The sequence below is a fragment of the Diabrotica undecimpunctata genome, chromosome 2, assembly GCF_040954645.1.
Source record: "Diabrotica undecimpunctata isolate CICGRU chromosome 2, icDiaUnde3, whole genome shotgun sequence".
In the NCBI taxonomy this organism is placed as follows: domain Eukaryota; kingdom Metazoa; phylum Arthropoda; class Insecta; order Coleoptera; family Chrysomelidae; genus Diabrotica; species Diabrotica undecimpunctata.
The window spans coordinates 166765650-166790192 of NC_092804.1; the positions used below are offsets into that span (position 1 = coordinate 166765650).

Here is a 24543-nt window from a genome sequence, read left to right on the forward strand (position 1 = left end):
TGATTCAGTTATTGTTATTCTCATTCCTCAATCAATTAGGGCAGGCGATCCACAATAAAACGTAGTAAATGTAGTATTATTGTTTTGTCTCATAAACACATCGTCCTGGAAGATATTGTGTGTCTCTACGTTGTATGTTTGTGTCTAAAGTCGAATCTGGATGAATACCCTACTTCAAAATGTACTTAAACCTTTTTTCGCTTAGCCGCTCATACTCCTTCCCTTGATTTTTTGGTGCCTGCTGAGCCTTATCGTTGGTTTGTTCCTGGTCCATTTTGATCCTACAAGAAGCTAGTGAATTGCACTTATCTTTCACTTGGTCCTGTTGACCGATCTTCAAATGCCCTTCTATTACAATCAGGTTTCCTGCTTTACGGACGGAGAGAGTGTAGCTTAACTGAGTTTTGTGCTTTACCAGAGCCACTTGTTTTTAAATAATAAAAAAATAGTTGATAGTTAAAAAATTCAGGAAAGTATAAAGGTAGGAATTTTTTGTGTACCATTACAGCGATTGGCAATCATCAAGGCCATTATAACTTTAAAAGTAAGAAATAAAAAACATAAGTTGCTTGTCCTGGATATGGATGTAAAAAGGGAATCGAAACCAAAATATCGGAGATGTCTCCAAAGAAACACAAGAGGATTAATGTTAAAAGCTGAGAAACGAGGAAAAAATAGCTTGATAATGAAAGTCCTAATACAATTTTTTCTAATTGTATTTAGGACCTTCATTACATTCATCTTCAGTCCTAATTACAAAGGAATTATTAGAGATACCACTATTCTAATAATCGGACTACTATTACAAGAAAGACGTTTGAGAATTAAGAGATTTTGTTGTGATCAAACGAAATTCAATAAGAAATAAAGGAGAAGGGAAAATTATATAAACAGTGGCAAGAACATAGATTAGACACAGGTCTTTAAAACTAAATGTTCGCCAAAGAGGAAGAAAAAGGAGTAGTAGCAAAAGCTACTGAAATCTATTTAAATCTATACAATCGACTTGATATTAGAAAGAGTGAAGCAAAGATTTATAATATATTAGCCAAACATAGACCAAAGAAAGCTAGATATTTTCTTATTCAATTTTTGGGTATCGGATACATCAGATTAGGTGTATCCAAGATGGAACTAATAAATTACTGCATTAAAAAAGAAATATCAAAAACTGATGGAAATAGTACTTTGACAGTTTATTAAATCAAGAATTTGGCAGAAGCTGACGCCATATTAGAATAAAGGCAAAGAGAATAATGATAAATAAACCAGTTTTTGAAAAGGTACTACTACATTATACTAGTAGGCGCATTTCGAACAGCGTTGGGATGCATTCTTTCAACGTTTCAAACCAAGGTTCTAGTCATATTATGAGGTGCGTCCACACTATAGAAACTAACAAAACTTGATTTTTTTCTGATTGCCTGGCAATAATTTCACTAGAGTAGCTTTTATATTAAATTCCAATCTAATTATAGCAACCATGACGCAGCCGTAGCGATCTGAATAGTAGTGTTTGGGGGCTCGGGAGACTGAGAACTTGGAAGCCCTGAAGAAGACATTAAAGTGGATGTCGAAAGCTGTTAAGTTCTTGGGAATAACCGCGTTGATAATTTAAAAGTCGACGTTTCGGCACCCATTTTGGAGCTTTTATCAAGAGGGATATGATTCCGTTCGAGTTCGGGGTCTCAATCTGCCTACTCCCCTCACTCGTGACGTGCCAGTATTTTGTTCTGTAGAAATACAGGAACCGACAAACGGCACTTTGGTCACAATCTGAATACTCCTCAGTGTCGAGTGAATACCGGTTTTACCATGTGTAACTGCTTTTATACTCTCAGTATGCACGAAGACGGTCTAAGCAGGATGTTGCCGGTAGTCTTTTAGCGTCATCGCACCTGTTTAAGCTGTTGGCCGTTTTTCAATTTCGATGGCTTCACAAATAATTCTCGATTTTACTGAGCGAGTTGCTTTTTCGAAATCTATTTTGTGGCCTGTCTGAATATGATGTTGAGCTATGAAGTAGTATCGGAATGTTTTACAGATATATAATGTTTGTAAATAAGGTTATGGATTCGTCGGTTTGTCTGTCCTACGTATGTAGGTGGGCAACTGAAACAAGGTATCTCGTAGACACCATGATCTTCATTGGGGATTTGGTCTTTTACGAATCTGACGAGATTTGACAAGTTGGAGTGAGTAGTGAAGATGTTCAGAGGATTAAGAGTGTCACTGATCTTATCTTGATCTTTAATAAAAGGTAGAAATATTTTGGGTTGATCAGGCGGTAAGGTTTTTTTCTTGGATAGAATGGGGTTTAGATGTTTTTGAATGTTCCTATTGATTTTGGTTTTGTGGTAGCCGTTTTAGAAGAGTGTTTGCCTTATTGAATTGATTTCGAATGATCTGTGATTGTTTTCGCTAAGTTTTATGAATTCATTTCATCGGTATTTCAGTCATACCGGTACTGCGCATTGCTAATATGAAAGATGTTCGTTTCTAGTATTATAGAGTTATTAAAAATAAAATATGGGAAATAAAATATTTTTATTCTACCATATTTAAAATTTATAATGTTTAAGACTGTTCCTATCGATGTTTAAAAAAACGCAGCTACAAATTATAATAAACTTGCTACACATTTAAACATTAATGCTTAAATAACTGTGCTATATCCAAAATACACGTTTACCCCTGGTGGGACTCGAACCCACAGTCCCCGGCTTAGGAGGCCGATGCCTTATCCATTAGGCCACAGGGGCGATGATTATTTTTTTTACAGGCTAATACATCAACCAAATAGCCTTTAAATCAAAAATAGCGAAGTGTAATATATTATATAATTTTATTATAACCAGACGTTAGCCGTGACAAGAGAACAAATTGAAAAACCATTAACTCTCAACGTAAAGTAAAAAAAAAGAGAGATGAATAATTCTTTGATTTGAAGTACTTGGTCTAACATAGATATCAGTATCGCTCGTTATTACTCCGACAGTATTTTAAAACTGGCAAGCAGGCTAGCAATAAATTGTTTCCTTAAAAATGCCTGAAAAACGCTTCATTTTGTTTAAGAAACTTTCGAGGTATGTACAAGAAAAAATCGGTTTTGTGTGATGGAACTTAAATATTTTGGTCTAATTGAAGAGTAATACATTGTTAAAGATAGTTCAAACACTACTGACCATGGAGCTGCGCGAAGGCGGAGTCAAATTCACGTAAAGGAAGAAAGGTTCTATTGTAAATTGTAAGTGGAATTATACAGTGCATAAGTACAATGCGTTTCGCATGGAAGTGGGGACTAAACCAAATTTCGTCTACTGCGCCGTGGTCAGGAGTGCTTGCACTATCTCTAATTTGAAAAATCTATATTATTCTTAAAGTGTCATTCCCAATTTTAAGCGTAGGGGATCCTGTGAATTGGACGCATACAGGTAACTAAAATCGTTTATAAAACCGCTAATCGTTATACCGTAAAAAATCGTTATACCACATTTTACATGAGACAATGTACGTACTATATCTACAGTACAAGAGTATTTTAAAAAACGCAGATATGAAAAAGTGGTGGGTACCGAAAATAGTGAAACTAAAAAATAACAAAGCCCCAGGTACAGTTGGAATCACAGCCAAATTATTAAAAAATGGAAGAATTTTTTACACAATGCCGCAGTATAGATAGAAGAACAGAATACGAAGGAATGGCCTGTTGGTACGATATAGCCAATATAAGAACATAAAAATAAATCCCAGAACTCAAGATCAATTATTTGTTGTATACAATTTTTTGCTATATTAATATTATATAACAGATTATTTTGAGAATAAAATTGATAGTTATCCCGCGACAGACAATATATTCTTCATACTAAGAACAATCCAAGAAAATGATATTGAACTATATAGTTTATCCTAATATCACTATATCTCTCCATACGTAACCAATTTAGTGCAACTTCCACTGTTAACATCTAATATAAAAATTTAAAAAATTGTGTGAATCTGAATCACATCATAAAACTTAATACTTAATAGTTTTCTTATTAATATAAATTCGACAATATTTAAACTACTGTTATTTTAGCGTTTAAACTTCCTATGCTCGCGATAAGGGCAATGTTCTTATCAAAAATTAAACATTTTTTATCTCAACATGACCAAATTGTTTACACACTTAATATACATTTATTATAAAGTATTGAAGCAATTTAATTTTTTAGAATACATTGTAAGGAAAAACAAAAATTACATTTACCCCTGGTGGGACTCGAACCCACAGTCCCCGGCTTAGGAGGCCGATGCCTTATCCATTAGGCCACAGGGGCTTCGGAAATATTTTGACCAGATGCACAGGACCACATTTTGTTTAACGACAGATTCCTTTTATGAATCTATATACAGGGTAAAAATGAAAAAAAAAATTATCTGAAGCATAAATAAATTTGAAGAAATTTAACTTGTATTGTTAGACAATTAGAAATTGGCTGAATTTTGCAGAGAATATTAATTTTGGGATCACAAAAAAGATGCAAAAAAATTTACCACTTTTACCCCTGACCTTCCCCCTAAAACGCCCCACAAAGGTGGAAAAACGCAATAAAACCGATTTACCAAAAATCTGTACACTGTAGAAAAAAATGTTTTTAATAAAAAATGTGGATGAGATAATAATTTTAAACAAAAATGATTAAAAAAGTATTTGTTGTGTAGAATGAATCGTTGTATTAGCGATTTGAAGCGACTGTCAATTTTGCATGTCAGTTCCGCGCGCGAAATCAATGTTCAATAAAATTTGTATCACCTCGACGGTAAAAATTCGATATCTTTTGATCCAAATGTCCTATCGACAAAAAACAAGATGCGTTTTAAAGGCAAAGAGTGTAGCTTTTGTATTAAGTTTTTGAATTTGGCCCAGAATAAACTCAGTTTTTACAAAGGTAATTAATTAACGTGGCCCGATTTTTGCCATTTTTTACGATTCTCGTTTGATCAATAGAATTGATCACTTTCATTGACCAGTTGTAGTAAAATTTTCATTTTCAGAGATAAATCTTTAAAACCGATGACATGAAATTTTAATTTTAAGTTGTGGTAACAAATATGAGGCATTTAAAATATGAATCAAAAACGCAGAATTTATTGTTTTATATTACAAACGATCACACGTCACGGGAAATGCATTTAAGAAGACGGTTTTGAGTATAGTTAATTTCAGAATTTTTGTTCTTTTGAAAACCGTACTAGTGTAATTAAAAAAAAAAGTTTTAAATGTTTTAGATCGTCTGTTGTGTGAATATAAATCCAGCGTTTTTTAGGCATACTTCAAATGTCTGACATTTGTTGCCAAAACGTAAAACTAAAATTTCATGCTATAGCTTAGGCTCTAGTAATCTAAACTTTATAGTGGCCAGTTAATAAAAGAATCACAGAATCAGGGAATCACAAAAATGGCAAAAATCGCGGCACGTTTATTTATTCAACACCTGTATAAAATCTGAGTTTATTTGCGGCAAAATACAAAAACTGCATACGAAACCTAAGCTATTTACCTTTAAAACGCATCTTGATTTTTGGCGATAAGTCACTTGAATCAAAAGATATCGAATTTTTACCGTCGAGCTGATACACATTTTATTAATCATTGAATTCGCGAGAGAAAGTGACATGCCAATTTAACGATCGCTTTAAGAGTTGTTTCTAAGAGAACGGTCTATTATACAGAAAAAATGATTATATACAATGTTGTTTAAAATTATCTCAGCTACATTTTTTATTTGAAACTTTTTTTTGTACGGTATACAGTTTCTTGGCAAATCGATTTTTTTTTTATGAACAGGATAAGAGAATCAGCGCATTTATATTGAAACCAGAAATTTAAAATACAAATAGTTAATGAACTAAGATGAGGCAAAAATACTAAAACGACTTCGAGTTGTGTTTTGTCTCCCATATTGTTTAATGTATATCTTTTTTAAGTTCCATATTCTATCGAAGGTTGAAAAATATTGTAAATGACTGCCCTTCTTAATACTTCTGCACTACTGCATTCAAATCATTCTCTTAAGGCCATGATCGACAGGCGAGTAAAACGGCGGTTTTGTGGCTCGTCGGTAAAGCTCGTCAGTGTATCATTGCAATACCGCGGTTTTATATACCTACGAGCCTGGCTCGCGGCTCGTCAGTTTGTTTTATTTTTTACTTGGCTCGTCATTTAAAACCGCGCGTGTATTAGAGATGTGTAGTTCACCATCGAAATAGTTCAAATGAACGATTCTTTCAACTGAACTAATTGAACTAGTTCATTAATTTTCATAGAACTAGTTCACTGCGAACGATTTGCATTATAAATTGTGTCTCAACTTTTAAAGAAGAAAATAATGAATGAATGAGATCATATATTTATTATTTTGTTAATGGGATGGACTGACTAGTTTAAAAAAAGAAATGCCGATTAGCCTCAGATAACAGATCATAATTCTTATGAACGTGACAATAACATAAACAGTCTTTATCTTAATATCATAATGGTTGGGATCTTATGCCCATACATTGGCCTGAACGTTGACATGCTGTGTTGTTTCTCGTATTGTAATATTGAAATAACAATTTTAAGTTGTGGTTAAAATGATTGATGCATCTACATAAAATATAATTTTATGTAAAAGTGAGAATGAAAATGTGTTATTTAATGTTCCTAGAAAATTCACTGATTTTTTTTTGTAAGTTTCTTTTAGAAATAACCTAATATAGATACCTATGAGATTAAATATACGTAAATATAAAAATAAATCATACGTGAACCATATTTATATTTAAAACGGTTAATAAAAAACAAATCTTAATAATTTTTTGCAAATAAAAAAAAATGTTATTTGCAAACATTTGAGAAATAAATTTAAAACATTTAAACCTAAACATACAATCGAAAGAAATGGTTCCGAACCCGAACTACTTGTACGGTAGTGAAAGAGTGAAAGACTGACTGAAAACCGAAGAAAACGCGCGGCCGGCGCCGAGCTTGTGTGATGATAAGACGAGACATCTGGCAACCAGGTATGTTAGGGTTGGATTTCGATTTCGGTCCTACAAATAGTTCTTTCGCGAACTAGTTCACTGAACTAGTTCATTTTTGTGAAATAGTTCTCTTGAACTAGTTCGTCTAAAAGAACTAATAAGCACACCTCTAGCGTGTATCACTACTGGCGAGCAAAACCGGCAGTTTTCAAAGACCGTTGAAGTGAAAATATCAGTTTTTAAACATGGATATGCGAAATCTCAGCTACGACTTTTTATTAGAATTTATATATTGTTTACGAGACTGTGTTTGTTTATGGAAATGTACATCTCCAGAATACAAAAACAAAACAACTCGACTTACCGCATATGTTAAACTTTTAAATACCCAACGTCTAGGGCGTCTCCGCTTTTTTTTGTAATTTCGTAGCGAAGTAACATAAAACTTCACTTTCAGTTGAACACGACATGTTAGCTGTGGACGGTGGACAATGACTGTTTTGCTCGCTAGTCGATCAGCACCAACGAGCCGCGAGTAAAACCGTCGTTCTTAAAACCGCGGTATTATGGCTCGCACGTCGATCACCCACTTTAGGTTCATAAGCCACGATATGCTTCGTCTTGCATAATTAATTGTAATAATAAGTATTTTTATTCTCTGATGACATATCCTGAGTATTTAAATTTTCTTCTTTTGAGAGTTAATATTATTTCTTCTTCATTTCCGATCCTTGTAGTTACTCCCACATTTGACATTCTTTGAATCCATGACATTCGTAGAATTATTTTGTAACACCAAAATTCAAAGCCTAGAGACCACTAAGAAACACTCTTAGACCTAACTAAGCTACTAACCAATATAGATAAAAGAATATAATTAAATACAAGGCTATTACGATGCTATTTATTCTCCTTCTTCTCCTCTTCTATTAAAAATGAAGAAGGATTGCGAAAAATGAACAAAGAACAAGAATATAAAGTAATCAGCATCACTACGACCAAGACTAAAATTTAAAAAAAAGATAAAGGCCAGCGCGATATTGAAAAACTATAATTTCTTAGCTTAGAAATTCAAGGAAGTAATTCACTGATTTGTTGAGATCTGTGCTGCACCATGTTGTTAGATTTTGTAATACTTATTTAACCAACAAGTGTATTAATAAGGGCGATTAACAATTGAGATATTTTAACACGTGAGCGAAGCGAGCGCGTTAATGTTCGAGATTGTTAATAGCCATTTTAATTCACGAGTTCGTTACAAAACTTTTACGTCGACCGTACTTTTTAGAAATAAAGATATCTTAGTTTAAATATTTATTTACTTAACGATAAACAACAATTTTTTCAGCTTTCATTGACTTTATTCAAATTTTCCTTAGTGGTAGTTTTATTATAGTAAACAATAATATTCGAAATGGTGCAATTACTGAAATTAAAGGAAGATGTTGATAAATGATTATCTGCTGTATAGCATTTTGACAAATTTATATTTAAGTCTTCTTGGACCTCTGTAAATTCTGTGATAGAAGAAGTTAACTTCTGGTGGAGTTAAATTAAACTCTACGTCAATATCCATCCTTTGATTTTTCAAATACACAGAATTTTAAACAATAAAGTAAATAATGACATACAATGACAGATAGTACTAACAGCGGCTACTTCATTATAAATTAATTTTTTAGTTTGAATATAAATAGGTATATGTTTGGTTGCCTACACCACAGGTCACTGCCAATCACAGAGCGTTTAATTAATTTATGCAAGCAATGTATGTTGTGTTGCCTATAATAAAATCGTTCATTAATAGAAAATCATTTATTAATAGGGGTCATTACTCAACGATTTTGAGGGTTTTAAAATTGATCATAAATGGACGGTCGACGAAAAAAGCTAATTTACACTTCCCTTCAATAGGTATATTTATATCGTATCCTCTGCTTTTGTCAAACCATTCAATCTATTAATTAAGCTTTTAAATATGTTTTACTGTAAATTATTCATGCTATTTACCATGTTTTTTCATCAAAAATAGAATGGCTGAAACATATCTTTTATTTTGATTTTCTTAACTACTGTTTAAACCTTTTTTATTAAACTAATACGATCTATTCTTGTTAAATAAAAAACTTTGTCTAACTAGAATAAAAATCTTCAGACTAGTTTTTCTTACCCTTTTTTAAATACGTTGAGAATCTTCTCTCACCATTAATAGCATTGTCTGCATATAAATATAACTGATATATAAGGTTTATTCTCTTATTAAAACTCAAAATAGGTATCTAATTTTTATTTAATAAATTCTTTATAAAAAAAAAAAAACAAAAAATTTCAATTACCCCTGGTGGGACTCGAACCCACAGTCCCCGGCTTAGGAGGCCGATGCCTTATCCATTAGGCCACAGGGGCGATACTATAATTTTTTATAGCATGCTATCAGTATAGCATCCTTATGTTAGTAGTAAAAAAAAAGTTTTTAAATATTTTGAGTACAGAGAAATTTTGGTTAAAGTTTACAAAATATAGATACAGTGATATATAAAATTAAAATAATTAATTTTAAAGGATGCCTAAAAAACCAGAAAAATTCATTACAGATTAGAAAAATCAAAGTAAATGTTAGAAAGATCAGGATTGGGTCTTTAAATTTTGAAGTTAAAATGCAGATAAAAGTATATTATTATGTTCATTACTTTTTGTTCAGGTTGAGGTTTCCGACATAATCCAGGTCTCTGTCGGAACCATTGTAGAGTTTTGTTTTTGTATTTCTCGATATAATTGTGGATTTAAGAAGGAGATTGAACCCAAAATAGCATCTGTTGGCTGTGCAAATTCTGCTGTTTTATTTGCAAATATTGATGTCATCAGCATAGGCAAGGATTTGCACTGATTTATTATATATTGAACCGTTGGTTGTAATTTGTTGCATACGTTTTACTTTTTCCAGAGCCAGATGAACAGTATATAGGAGAGAGGGTCTCCCTGGCGCAGTCCGTTATTTGTTTTAAAAGATTCGGACAGTTCCCCCTGAATTCGTACTCTATATTCAACTCTTTCAAGAGTTGGTTTTCTTAAATTTGCCAACCGATTTGGTATTCCTAGCTCTTTCACTACTTTGAACATTTCTCTTCTACTCACAGAGTCTTACGCTGCTTTAGTCTATAAATATATAATGAGTATCTATAGGATGAGTATCTAATAGTATATCAGTGTTTTCTCTAAAATTTGTCTCAGGATTGTAATCTGATGAATTGTCGACTTACCACCTCTGACTAGTAATTCTTACATACCCATATACGCAATATTAAGGTGAAATTGTTGACCTAGCAATTTAAAAATTGCAGAAACACTTTTATTCTCAAAACCAAGAAAGAATCCCAGTGAAGTATCATCCTATTGATCTTATCAGTCTATTATCAACCATCTTTAAAATAATAGAGACACTTTTAATAAAAAAAAATCCAAACTTTACAGGCGTAGACTGGATTATAAGTTTAGATTTTGACGAGAACAGTCAACTATTCAGCAATGCCTCCGAATCGAAACAAAATAAATATTAAGCCCCCTCCCAACGATGGTGTAAGTAGATGCAAATTAAGCTTTTGATAAGGTTTAGCATAAAGTACTTTTTTATAATAGTAAACATATATTACTACCATTCTTTCGAATACTTACATCATACTTGGAAAACCGACAGTTCAGAACAAAAATAAATGTAGACCTGTCCAAAATGCATCCCATTAAGGCAAGAATTCCGCATAGCAGCCTCCTGGTAACTCTCTTATATACGTCTGATCTACAAACTTCAAATAACGTAACAACTGGCACATTTGCAGAAGACACCGTGGTACTAACAAGTCATTAACACGTGACCAACGCCAAGACTATTTGTATCAGCTTGAAAACTAGCTGGAACAATGAAAAATAAAAATAAATAAAAGCAAGTCAAATTACATAACTTTTAGTTTTTGATGAGAAACACCACCACCTATATTTATACATAATATATATAAATATCAACAATAAGTCAATACCGAGGACTAAAACAACCAAATACCTTAGGCTACACCTGAACCAAACCCTGTGTTGAATCGAACACATCCGTAAAAAAAGAAAAAAAGGAAAACAAATACAACTAAGACAAAAATAAATCAATTGTTTAATTAAAAAAAAACGGGTGTGGCAGTCCAGTGGGACTGCCGGTGGAAGTTACACTTCTATACACGCATTCGCCGTTACAAATGTATTTGGTAGTCAATCTGCACAATCATTACATATGTAATGCTATAGGTAAGACATAGCAGAAAGAGAAACAGAATTAATAACAACTTACTAACAATTAATAAACAACTTTTGACCTGTAATAGGAGTATAGTAAATGAAGGATTGAATCAATATTTTGATGAAAATGTATATTTTTATTTTCATATATGTATGAAAGGAGTTGAATGCAAAAATTTTTTTACACATACTCTGCAGTAAAATTCATTGTTTATTTTGTTATTAATATAATAATACATTACAAATTAAAATGTAATTTATATTAATAAATAATTAATATTAATAAATTTTAAAGTATATTTTAAGATAATTAGTAGAAAGTATTGATTTATTTTTAAAAACACTAAAATAGTCAGCTGCAAATTAGTATATGTGTTGATCTTTATTATACGGAATCTATTCTTAACTAAAAGTATAAAAACTTCAAAACACTCATGTCCTATTAGGCACCCGAAAGTAAAATAACCACATTTTCCATGAAAAAAACCGTCAAACGCGCACAAAAGATTTACACTTCTTTAAATAATGTCAAGTTAATGATCACTTACGAGCCGTTACTCGTTTTAAATTATGAAATTAACATGTCAACTTGTATTTAAACGTCTACTCTTCAAATTAAATGAAGTAGAACAATTTTTTAGACATAAAGATTGTGTTTCTCAGAACAGAGAAAAGTTGAAGCGCTTAACACGGTTCCACGAAGTCTAAATATAGTATCTACTTAGTTGTATGAATATATATCTTAGTTATTTTAATTACTAGTCACATATAGCAATACAGTTGATTCGATATCTCTTCGTAATAAAATATATCCCTAGAATGGTAAATCCTTTAACTATATTACGTAAAAACCATATATTCAATCTGTCCAATTAAATCTGCACCATATGGGGAACTTTTTATTTTTAGTTGTTAAAAGTTATTCTTTATAAAAAGTTCTGCATGCTCTAAAACCTAAACCACAATCATCAAATATTAAGTTTTTTCAGTCATATACAAGGTTTTTTAAAAATTTGAATTTTATATAATAGTAAAGTTACTTTATTTTTAGCAATATCGGTAATCGTGAGTAAAAAGATTTAATTCTAATTAAAAACTACGGTTAGATATCCAATATTATCTATCCACTCTAAAAAACAAATCTCATTATTTCCTTCACTCTATTATCATAATGATTAGTATTAGACCATGGCGGATCTGTGAAAAAACGACTAAATTTTGATATCACTTCAAAAATTTCAAAAATAATGATTGACTTATCCTTCCTCTCAAAATAGGTGGGGAATACTAATAATTAAATTAAAATATGCCTACGAAGATGCTGCAAAGTAACAAGAATGGATAGGAGAAGTAATGCCGAAATAAAGCAAAGAACATCAATAGAAACAGACATACTAACATACATAGATAAAAAAAGACTAAAGTGGTATGGACATGTAAGGAGAACTAGTTACAGCAGATGTATAAAAAGAATAACCGAATGGAGCCCCATAGGAAGGAGGAAAAGAGGACGACCCCGGAAATCCTGGAGGAACGAAGTAGACGACGCCAGGAGTAAGAGAGGTCTAAACGATGAAGAATGGGACAACAGAGAGAGATGGAAACGGTTGAACGAGGGAAGGCAGTGAATACTGTAGAATCCCTGAATATAAAAGTATATTAAAATATTTAAAAATTACTAAAAACATCGATTTTTCTACTTTTCCTTGCTTATAATTTTAAAACAATTCATTTTAACGCAAAGTCGTAATAAAACAAAATAGCGAGAATTAAATTTTCTATAAGATACAGCTAGTTAAACATGTTTTAATTTATTACCGTTTACACAGATGGCTTTTATAATTCGACTAGAAAATTTTTATAACATAGTGAAACAGTCCACCAAATTTCTTTAAAATCGATTTAATAGATTTCACATATTAATTTTGCATCGAAATTGATTTAAATTAAATTTGATGGGCTGTTTTATTATATTATAAAGATTTTCTGGACAAATTATAAAGGTCCTGAGTGTAATTTAAGTAGTTGAAAAACATTGAGTAAGAAAAAGCTTGTTTCCGCCACCTTTTTTGTATTTATTACTATTTTAAAGTAAGTGTAATAAATTAAACCATTTTTATATATATATATGTGTCTTATAGAAAATTTAATTTTAGCTATTATATTTTTTACTACTTTGCTGCAAAGTGAATTATTTTAAAGTTATGAGTAAAAAAAGTAGAAAAAAGTTTGTTAATTATGTTATAATTAACAAACTGTATATTAATTAATATATTAATTATGTTATATAATGTTTTTATTAATTTTTAAATATTTTAATTTTTTTATTAATGTTCCCCACCTATTTGAGAGGGAGGATAAGTCAATTATTGCCACTTCTCACATCCACCTCAAACCAGATCCGGCCTAGTCTATACTGATAATTTAATTTTTTTGATCGGTAAATGCTGTATGCTCTGGAAAAGTCTTTATTTATTTTAAGGAAACAATGACAAATTCATGAATGTTTGACGACGAACAAAATACAAAATCAAAATTTATAAAATACAAAAAATGGCATCTCTCGTATAAATTGAGGGGAAAATTGAAATAGTTATGATTGTGGGAGATAATAATTATAAAACTCATCAAGAAGCAGCAGGTACTTACATACTGAATGATATTTTATCAGAGGGGAACGCTATAAATGCACGTATGGGCCAATTCAAGACGGTATGTGTACTCATACATGAAGGACTATGCTTTGAAACTAGAAATGAAGCTGGACATGATCTGCTTGAATTTACAACAGCATTAGATATGACGAAAAGCGAGAAACTCAACTTATAACGTATATAAGTGGACAAAATCACTTCTAAATAGATTAGTCCTGTCTGGATATTGTTGACCTTGCAAGGCAAGTTGTCCCAAATTTGAATATTACAACCTTTGGGTGGAGGGGGTGGGGGTCAATAGCTAGTAGTGCAGATTTAAAATCGCGACTAAATTCCGCCGTTGCTTCAGCCGCCGTCTTAGTTTTAAAGAAGAACTGTTTTTGTTCAATATCTCCGCTATTTTCAACTTTATATCAAAAATGGTAAGGACTGAAATTATTGCAAATACAGCACATTGTAAATAATACAACTTATTTACAATTTTGATATTTTCCGAGTTAAGGGAACAAATTGTGGCGAGTGAGAGGAAGCATCATTATCGCATTATCTCGTTTACTAATAACTTTATAATATGAATGTACAGAGCATTAAGCAGAATAGAGAGAACTATATTTTATACAACTTTGATCTCTTTCATTTTTTTGCTAAAGTCAATATTTAAAGTCGTAGGTTCGTTCCTGTGTATGGCTTACTGCTGATGAAGTCACCGTCTTGGGTTCGTTAGAATTAGGACCATAAATATTCATTTCAGCAAAAAAATTAAAAGATCAATTTTTGTTTCATCAGCATCATCATCATCATCATTACCCTGTGTGCATCCACTGCTGGACATAGATCTCCCTCAGCTCTGTCTATCTGTCTCTGTCTTGTGCGGCTTGCATTCAGTCACCTCGTTTCAAGACTTGATCAAATAAAATCAAATCTTAATCAAAATTAATTGATCTTCTCCATGTTTGTGCTGGGCGTATTTTTGTTGGTTTTTCCCTGGCGATTCCTCTCTAGGTCACTCTTTGCAATATATAAGTTATTTTTATGAAGCACGTAGCCGATTCAACTTCACTTTCTGGATTGTATTTCATTCTCTATTTCCTTCTGTTCGGTCAGGTGTAGGAGATATTCGTTTCTGATAGTGTTAGACCAAAAAATACGAAGAATTCTTCATAGGCATTTGTAAACAAAGACCTGCAGTTTGTCTGTAAGAATTTTTGGTACTTTCCAGGTTTTACATTCGTAGACTAGAACAAATTGGACATTCGAATCTTTGTCGTATACTGGCTAGACCACCAAAAAGGACTGAGCATTCTAAAACTTGTTGAGCTTTTTATATACTCATACGAATATCGTCTACCGTGCCTTCGCTTTCTGTTATGTCATTTCCAACGTAGTCTGTAGCTGTCTAACGACTTAACGACTTTCTAACGAATATTATTTTTTGCGAGATGATTTTTAAGTTTTGGAATTTTCTATACAGCTGCATGTGATAAGCTGCCAAAGGCACGATAGAAATCGATAAAATCCAGGTATAAGCATAAATTCCATTCGACCGATTATTCCATCATTGATGTGGTCTAACCAGGAATATTTTGGTCTAAAGTCTGCGTGATTGGCCCGAAATTCAACTTTGTTAATATTTTCAATATGATAGAGAATTTTATTTATCACAGTAAGCAAGGTTTCTCAAGTTTCTGCACAGTGTGAGATCATGCTTTTTAGGAAGTTTTCCATCCTGCTGAAATCTGGTTGAACACCAAATTTTAATACTGAATATAGTGTCAAATAAAGTTTGAAGAACAGTTTAGAAATGAAAAATAGTAAGTCTCCTGGAGGCGATAAGATAGTGGCTGATACGTCAAAAAGAGCCTAAAAAAAGACTATGATAAGCTCTTGCCAAACCTACCTTTCTATAGAGATACCTTTCTATAGAGAGAAGCTCTACAAGGCCATTAGTCTCTTTTCTGATACTTACATACTTTTTACAAAAATATTTGATTAAAGGAAGTGATTATTAAATAAATGCAATATTACCAGCTCACTAAAAAAGCTCAGTTTGTTTTAATATCCATTTTTTTCTTACCATTTGTAAAATAAACTTAGTTCTCCCACCTAAACAAAAATTTGTAGTAGCTACCACAACTTTTATTATTTATCGACTGCTTGATTCATTTCTTATTCTGATTTGCGAGGATCTCAGCTTCACGAATATGCAATAAAATATATCTCGGATGCAGACATTTCCATTCTTTGTGTCTTCAACATCAGGGAGAAAAAGTAGAGAGAGAAAAAAACTCATAATAAAAAAAATCGACATGGCTTCACGACACGACATATTGTCCCGCCACTGTTCAGTTGTCGTATTCATACTCGGTACATATGTAAATTTTTTCAATGTGCATTCCAGCAGTGACGGCGGTACTGGGAATTTATGGTTTTTAAGACTTTTAAAACAAATCCAGTGAGGCACAGCGAGTGGTCCTGATGAAATGAAGTTAAGCTTAAGGTTATTAATGATGAGACTTTAAAAAATTTCTAAACTAGTAGTAGTACTAACAGAAAATAGCCAAAACAGTAGTAAACAGTACTAAAATAGCCAAACTGCTAAACTAAAAGTTTTTATTAAAAGTTTTTATAATCGAAAATTGCCCATAATTGACTTGGGCAGTCGAAATAAGAGAAAATGAAGTAGGATTTATAAGACATCAAAAACTACTTATGAAAATTCTTGTAGAACGTTATTTTTTCTTTACAAAAAAACTGCTTTAACCCAATAAGGTTATTAGGAGAACGGTAACAGTTAATTACACTTTCCACTAGGAAACTAAGTTCCTGTAGCTGGCTGTAAACCATGTATCACAAAATTTTTTATTTCAAATCCTTAGTAAAAGGTATAAATAAAATACCCAAATGGGCTATATCACAAATACAGAACGTTTTCGGAATGTAAATTCAGTGTAACAAAGTATACATGCTATGAGCCACTAAAATATATGGGTGAAAACCCTTTAAATGTTATTAATTTATAAATATGTTACATTATATGTTATTATAAATTAAGATGTTTAAGTTATCGTTGGTATCATGGCAACGTATGGCTTTACATTGGTTACATGGTCCTGAGACAAAGTGTCTTCAAGGACCTGTTGATAACAACTGTTGTTGTTATTAACACGAAGAACATGTTAGTGACATAGAACGATATGATTCTTGCAGTAATTTATCTTTATTTGATTTAGTAATAGCGATCACAATGGCATTTTTCCAGATTTTTTTAAATGATTTTTGTGACCAAATAATATTAAAAATTTAAAGTAGTCATTTTTTTTCTTGTATGAAAAGTTTTTTAAAAAATTGTATTGGTATGTCGCCTGAACTTGGTGAAGTGTCTTTCATGCTATTCAGAGCTTCTTAAAACTTCTTATACCTACTTGTATTGATAGAGTTGAATTCGGCGGAAATTGCAATAGGTACTGCCTCTTCCAGTTATTTGTAACTTAAGAACTCGTTACTGTAATTTTGGCTGGATCAGAATTTACAATAGATATCAGCTATTTCGTTTACTATATCCTGTGGACCACTTAGTAACGTCCCTTCTTTTTCTAGACTTACGACTGTTTGGTAAGTACTGTCCTGTTATTTTTTAAATTTTTTTCCAAGCCGATGACATATTTGTATTGCTCTTAATGCTAGATATGCACTTCTTCCAGGATTCTTGTTTGCTTTTTTTATGATTCTTCTTCTGTAGCTCTACATTTTTTTTACTCTTGTACTTGTTTTGTTAATAGATCAATATTTTTGTACTTTTTGTATCGATTCTAAATTGTTTTACCTAATTTAATAGCAGCCTTACATTGTGTATTTTACCAGGGAACTGGTTTTTTTTCTTTAAAAGCTGAGATTTTCCTAAAGATATAATAGCAATATCCAGTACAAGCTGATTAAAGCTCGTGAGTGTGTCGTCCATCGACTGATATAATTTTTTCAAATTCAATCCAATTTTACCTTTTTTAGTTTCTATTTGTGAGTTGGTATTGTATTTGTATTTAAACTAATTGTATTGTATATTTTATTAAGATTAGGAAGTGGTCACTATTATATAACTTGTGGATCGTTGACAACCAGAATATCAGCATTACCGTTGTAGTTCTATTTAATGTAATCTATTTGCGCTCAGCAAATATTTTCCACAATACTTCAACATGCATGTTTTATTCTCAGATGTCGAAAAACTATTCTGATCTACAGTATTGGAAAAGGGGTCTTACAACTGAACAGTTAACAAAATATTATTGAAATAACGGATGATTAAGGTGAAAATTCCGAGATTGAAGGGGCCTCAGATGCTGAGGATGTAGTAGAACCTGACACACCATCAAAAAGGTCTTCTAGCAGAAGTTCGTCTACAAACCAATAAACGCTCTCAGTTCAATAATGTCTCAATCTTTTAGATCCGTTGTATTACTATCGGTATATATCGTTCTAATCCTGGCAAGTTTTTCATTTGTTCTAAGAACAATCTCTTCTAAAATATCGTTTGTTGAGAGCCAAGATACTTGGCTGGCCCAATGACCCCAGGAAGATGAGAGCTAATGTTGAAAATTCTTGTTCTTACATTTGAAGGTGGAGCTTCTGCAGTCCACTTGTATTAATTTTTTCCATAGTACGTTCTCGAAGGGTCTGGAGTTTGTTGCTGCTCATATGGATCCGAGTCCAAATTAACCTCCAAAGGTGCTGCATTTTGCGAGATATTATCTTCAACATCCAATAGAGGTTCCACGGTTTCCGGCTCCCATTCAATTTCCGAATCAATTTCGTGTTCGCTTACATAGTCGGGATCAGTCATCGATACCGCTGAAATCACTCTCATCCGCGTCTAGAATACTTTAAGCCCATTGTTCAAACCTAGGATCATTGGAATCCATTTTATTATATCGTGACAGATCCATTTTCAACTGAAAATAAAAAAAAAACTAATTATTAAAAAAAACGTAACCGGTGAGGTGGGGTCACAGTGTCCCCACAGCGCAGTTATTTCCGTATAATTTGTAAACAGTTACCTATTTGCTCACGACTATCCCGCTCGATATCACACAACACACTGACGACTAACGAAAAGGTACTGAGGTGGTCAAGTAGTCGCTCTAAATAAGCTATAAAGGACGTATGTCACTTTAAAAATCTGTTGGAGCTCGTATGACCCCGCATCACCAGTTACAGGTTAAAGTCCTATACCTATTATTGATACACATTTTATCATTTGGTACGCCCTATGTACCAGAGAAACTAGCATGAAAATTATTCCTGGATTGAACTCCGGTACAATGCTTGACCAGCATTTTTTTCATAGAAAAAACAAAAAAATATATTCAAAATCTAGTAACTAATGTACTAACTATAGTATTCCAAACTATTCCAAAGTATCTAAAGAGTTCATCATAATAAACTTTCGTATTAAGGAGTTAAGTAATTTTGTAAGTTCGATTAATTATTTTAAATAAATAAAAACTTACTCTTTTACTCTTTATCTAAATTAGTACTCCATAATATAAGTCAGGCTTTATGTAATAAATACAAACTGTAAATAAAATTCAAGTGCTCGCATTCTTCTTATGAACGTCACTGTATCCTCTAGAAAAACTCTTTGGGAGTCAAGAATATGATCAGTATGTGTATGTGTGGCACTTATTTAGATATGACTTGAAATTGATAAATATTCCGTGTCACTTTATATCACACGATCCATTCTTCTTTTCACTAGAAGCGTTCTGTTCATGCCGTAAATTCATTGCACTTTTCCAACTAGGTGAAGCATTTGACTATATGAGAGCTTTTTATTAAAATATGTGTTTGTAGCTGACGCTTACATAAAAATTTGATGGATTATTAAAAGTTTTATACGATACTGTGTGACTTAATAATGTAATACCCAGCCAAACGTACATAATCTAAACGAAATTTTAGCAAATAATGTGTTTTAATGAAAGCACTTTTTTGCCTTATACAAGATCTACGTTGCAGCCAATCGGTTGAATACAAAAACAGATAACTTTTATACTTCTTTTAAATTTGTATTTGACAATTTCCTATTTCGTTCATTTACTCAACTTCCTAACCTTTCCATTAAAAAACTATTGGTGACGGTACAAAAAGTATTTAACATGAACACAGGCTTCACGATTGCTCTTCATAGCGACTGTTTTGAAAACAAACAATATAGGCAACAGTTAAAGGCAAATAACATAAAGGAAAGACAGTGGAAAATACTTCAATTAAAGTCCAAACATTTCGCATTCACACAACCACTGTTTGGAAAAGTCAGTTTAAATTTTCCGTTTAGTACGTTTAAAAAATTCTCATAAAATCGATCTAATAATTGGGTTTAGACTGCTTTATTAAGGGAGAGACATAAAGGTCTGCGGCAATATCATTTTTTCTTGAGAGGTGGCATGAAATAAAAATTGTATGGCTTCTTGATTATACCGTCACTACAAGATCTAGTGGTTAAAGTCATCAAAACTGCAGTCACATATATTTGTTTCTAAAAGTTTTATTTTCTATACCAAGGTATGTATTTACTGTAGCATGACCAAAAAGCCATCTAACGTACATAGTATAAATTTTCCGAGAGATGGAGCTGCTCTTGTTTGGTGGAGTAAATGAAAGAATAGGATATATATTGCAGTATATATTTTTGCCATTAATAGTCGTAACAAATGACCCCCTTTGCTTTAAAAAAAAATAAGTGTGTGGCTGTGGGCGACGTGATGATGGTTGATCATAGTACCAAAACTTTGAGACCGTTAAATATTAGAAGTTTAAAAATCGACGTATTCGTACAATTTTGTTTCATCTTTAAAATAAACCAGATGACAGATAATCTACAGAATACACTGAAAGGGAGTCCAAAAGCAAAATTAATAAAAACTCAGGTTAAAATAAGTTTATTGTTGTTTCAATTTCCACTTCGGAAATCTTTCTCAAAATACAAACATTAGTGTTAGTCATTATTTTGATTTAAAATGGAATTAAGTTCACTTTTTGTGCTATTATTTTCCAATTTTTTAATAGCATTCCATAGACCTTTAGAACTATTTTTATATTTTGTAATTTCCATGTGAAAATATAAATATGAAGATTAACTAGGTAGGGTGTAAGTAAGTATCCGTAGCTACATTTATAGAACACTTCAACCCTAAATTATTTTTGTTTGATGTTTTCTATGTTTACCTAGTAATTTGTTTGTTCCTTCTAGTCACTTTCAAGCAATCCCATAACATAGGTGTGGCATTGATCAGTTAAAAAAACTAGTATGCCCGTAAAATTGATTAATAAAAATCTTATTTATTTTTTATAATTCCTAACCGAGAACACCGTCAAAAATGAAGCCTCCAATTCGACACTGCAAATAAGGAAAGTAATTGATGGCAGCAGTAAACGTCACTTCGGTAATTCTTTCGAGTCCTAACCGAACCGACCTTTCGGGTCAGACAAACGATAAGGTTAAAGTCACGTCAAGTTTTTTTTAAGTGGAAGAGACAACGATGAAATCACTTGAAATTTCTTACAATTTTTAATATTGTCTTTTTTATTATTTTTTGGCTTCGTTTTTTACAGCAAAAAAAAACGCCATCCATGGATTTACTTTTACTGTGATAAAAAAGGGAAGACCTCATATTACATGCAGAACAAATAGGTATAATACTTATTATCTAGAGTGAAACATCCACTACTGAATATAGTTCTCTCTTTTTTCCAATTATATATACAGGGTGCGCCAAACCTCCGGCTTCCTTTTATTACGGCTAAATTATGAATTATAAAAAAAAATTTATAACGAAAATGATGTATATCAAAGAGTTCTGTAATTTAAAATTATTTCTAATTATACAGGGTCAGTCGGAACACCGGAATAAACCAAAGTTTTGTTTCTTTTTCTAATAAAAACACCCTATATCTTAAAGTATTTTTATATTTTTTAAAAATATGAAGAGTTTGTAAAAGGTTTTGTAGATGTAAAGTTAATAATTTTCGAAATCACCATCATTGGTCCTATAGCCCTATAAAAGGGCCTCGACCTTCCCAAGTCTATTACGCCAGTCAGTTCTATCCATCGCCAACTGTTGCCAGTTTGCTGCGCCTATTTTTCTACCATCCTCATCTACACCATCCCTCCATCTGAGGTTTGGCCTATCCCTACTTCTACTTCCCACAGGTTGTGACATAAGCATTCTTCTAGGAGAGTTGTTCTGCTGTGATCTTGCCAGATGTCCTGCCCATCTTAGTCTTCCTATTTTTATAAAGGATACTACGTCTTTACCACCAAATATATGTTTATATCTGTGATATATCTCGTAGTTGTACCTCCTTCTCCAAACACCATTTTCACAGATGCCACCGAATATTCTTCTCAGAATCCTTCGTTCAAATATAAGCAGGAGGTTTTCATCTGCCTTGGAAATGGTCCATGTCTCCGACCATATGTCAACACTGGTTGTATAAGGGTTTTGTATATGGGTATTTTTGTTTTTTGGCTTAAGTTTCTGCTTCTCATATGTCTACTCAGTCCAAAATAGCATTTGTTTGCTAGGATTATTCTTCGCTTCATTTCTTCCGTCATGACGTTGTCCTTGGTGATCAGAGAGCCTAAGTATGTGAATTTGTCCACCACTTTAAAGGTAGAGTTATCAACCATGAATTGGTGACTGTTTCTAGCTCTATTGTTGGGTGTTGATGCCATTATCTTAGTTTTCTCCTCATTTACTTAGCGGCCCATATTTATTGAGGCGTTTGACAAGGTCGAATACATTTCTTCTAGCTTGCGTATTATATGCTCTGAATATGCCAAAATTTGGGATGATTTATAAAAAATGTTTCCTCTGTTGTCTATTTGGGTATCCCTGACCGCCTTTTCCAGAGCTATGTTGAAAAGAGGACACGCCAGAGCATCTCCCTGTCGCAGCCCAACATGCGTTTTAATTGTCTGTGATTGTTCGCCCTGTATTTCGACTTTGCAAACAACTTTACGCATTGTAGACTTAACCAATCTTATCAGTTTATAGGGGATGTGGAATTCATCCATGGCTTCATACAATTTATTTCTTAGGACACTATCATAGGCCGATTTAAAATCTACGAAAAGATGGTATGTGTCGATATTGAATTCATTGGTTTTTTCAGTATTTGTATATATTTTCCAGTATCCCCCAACCTCTATGAATTTTTTCTATTCCCGCTCCTTATCTACCAAAATGTCCATTCAAATCACCTCCAACTAAACCCCTTTCGTCTACAGGAATCTCGAGCATCTCGTAATCAAGCGCACTTCAAAACTCTTCCTGTTCTCTACACCTTCTTCCTGTGAGCCGTAGGCACAAATGATGTTCGTTGGTATTCAATTGGACACTCATTATTCTACCACTACTTTTAATTAACCCTACTAGATGTTTTTTTATTCATTGTTCCAAATAATATGCACTCCATTTCTGCCATAACTGTTCGTCCATCATATATTAACTTCCATTTATCTCCAAGATCTTTCAATTTATTACCTTTTTAACGAATTTTTTGCACATAAAGTACACCAATCCTTCTCCTCTGCATAAAATCGGTAAGCTCCCGTTATTTAATTGTCATATTTCCGTCGTTGAGAGTTGCAACCTCAAGACTAGCTTCCTTGACCCCTTCTGTCGTCTAAGGGGTGGCCTTAGTACACTTTTCGCAGGTCAGGTGAGGCTGCAACTACGCTTTGCTTAGGAGAAACACCCTAGCTCCTAATTTGTTTTCTGTATTTTTTTTCTCGGTTTTGACAAGGTTTTTTACTGCCGGATGTCCTTCCTTACGCAACCCTTCCTTCTTTATCCAGGCTTGGGAGCGGCACTGGTAGTTACTGAGCTACTTCATCCACTCAGTCCTTACCGGAGGAGTTTTAGCAAAGATTTTAACAATATTGTAAAATATTGTAAATGGTTGGATTAAGCGAAAAGATACACAAGAATGAAATGTATAGCTAGAAAATAGACAAGAAATTACACTATGTGAAAAATACGATTACTCAGGGTATAAAGGCTATTTAATAACAAAAGAAGCGAACCACAGCTTTGAACAAAGAGGCGATTTGGCAACGATCCGCTGCAAAATCGAGACGGGAGAAAAGGTAACAAACGATCACATACAAAAACTATGAGTACAAAACATACACTATCAAAAGATATAAAAACAAAACTAAGAATACGAATAACTGTATGATATAAATTGCCACTGTAAAGAGTCAGTATAGTTTATTTAATATACAATTTTTTTTTAAACTGGTTTCGATGTGTAAAATAAAAAAGTTATTTTATAATCCGTGGCTTATCCTCAAAAAGATATTTGAACAACAAGCAAGCCACCACAAAACAGCATAAAAAATTTATCTTTCGAATATCTTTAACCTGTTCAATCTCCCTATATACTAAAATTTAAACTGTTAAGAAGCATATGAGAAAATGACTTATTTTTAGTCAGAGCTCTGCTACGGGCAAGCAAATAAAATCGTGCCCACCATCTACGTCGATCGACAAGCCTTGACAGGCTCTTTATTAGCTGTCAATCGATTCTGATTCAT

General features: G+C 32.6%; 3 non-coding genes across 3 annotated transcripts; all 3 read right to left on the reverse strand.

The window, feature by feature from the left end:
• Positions 1 to 2689: 2689 nt before the first annotated feature.
• On the reverse strand, positions 2690 to 2762 carry TRNAR-CCU (transfer RNA arginine (anticodon CCU)). The gene has a single exon. It is a non-coding gene; the product is annotated as a tRNA-Arg (tRNA).
• Positions 2763 to 4252: 1490 nt separating this feature from the next.
• TRNAR-CCU (transfer RNA arginine (anticodon CCU)) lies at positions 4253 to 4325 on the reverse strand. Its single transcript has one exon. It is a non-coding gene; the product is annotated as a tRNA-Arg (tRNA).
• A 5022-nt stretch (positions 4326 to 9347) lies between these two features.
• On the reverse strand, positions 9348 to 9420 carry TRNAR-CCU (transfer RNA arginine (anticodon CCU)). The gene has a single exon. It is a non-coding gene; the product is annotated as a tRNA-Arg (tRNA).
• Between the last annotated feature and the right edge of the window lie 15123 nt (positions 9421 to 24543).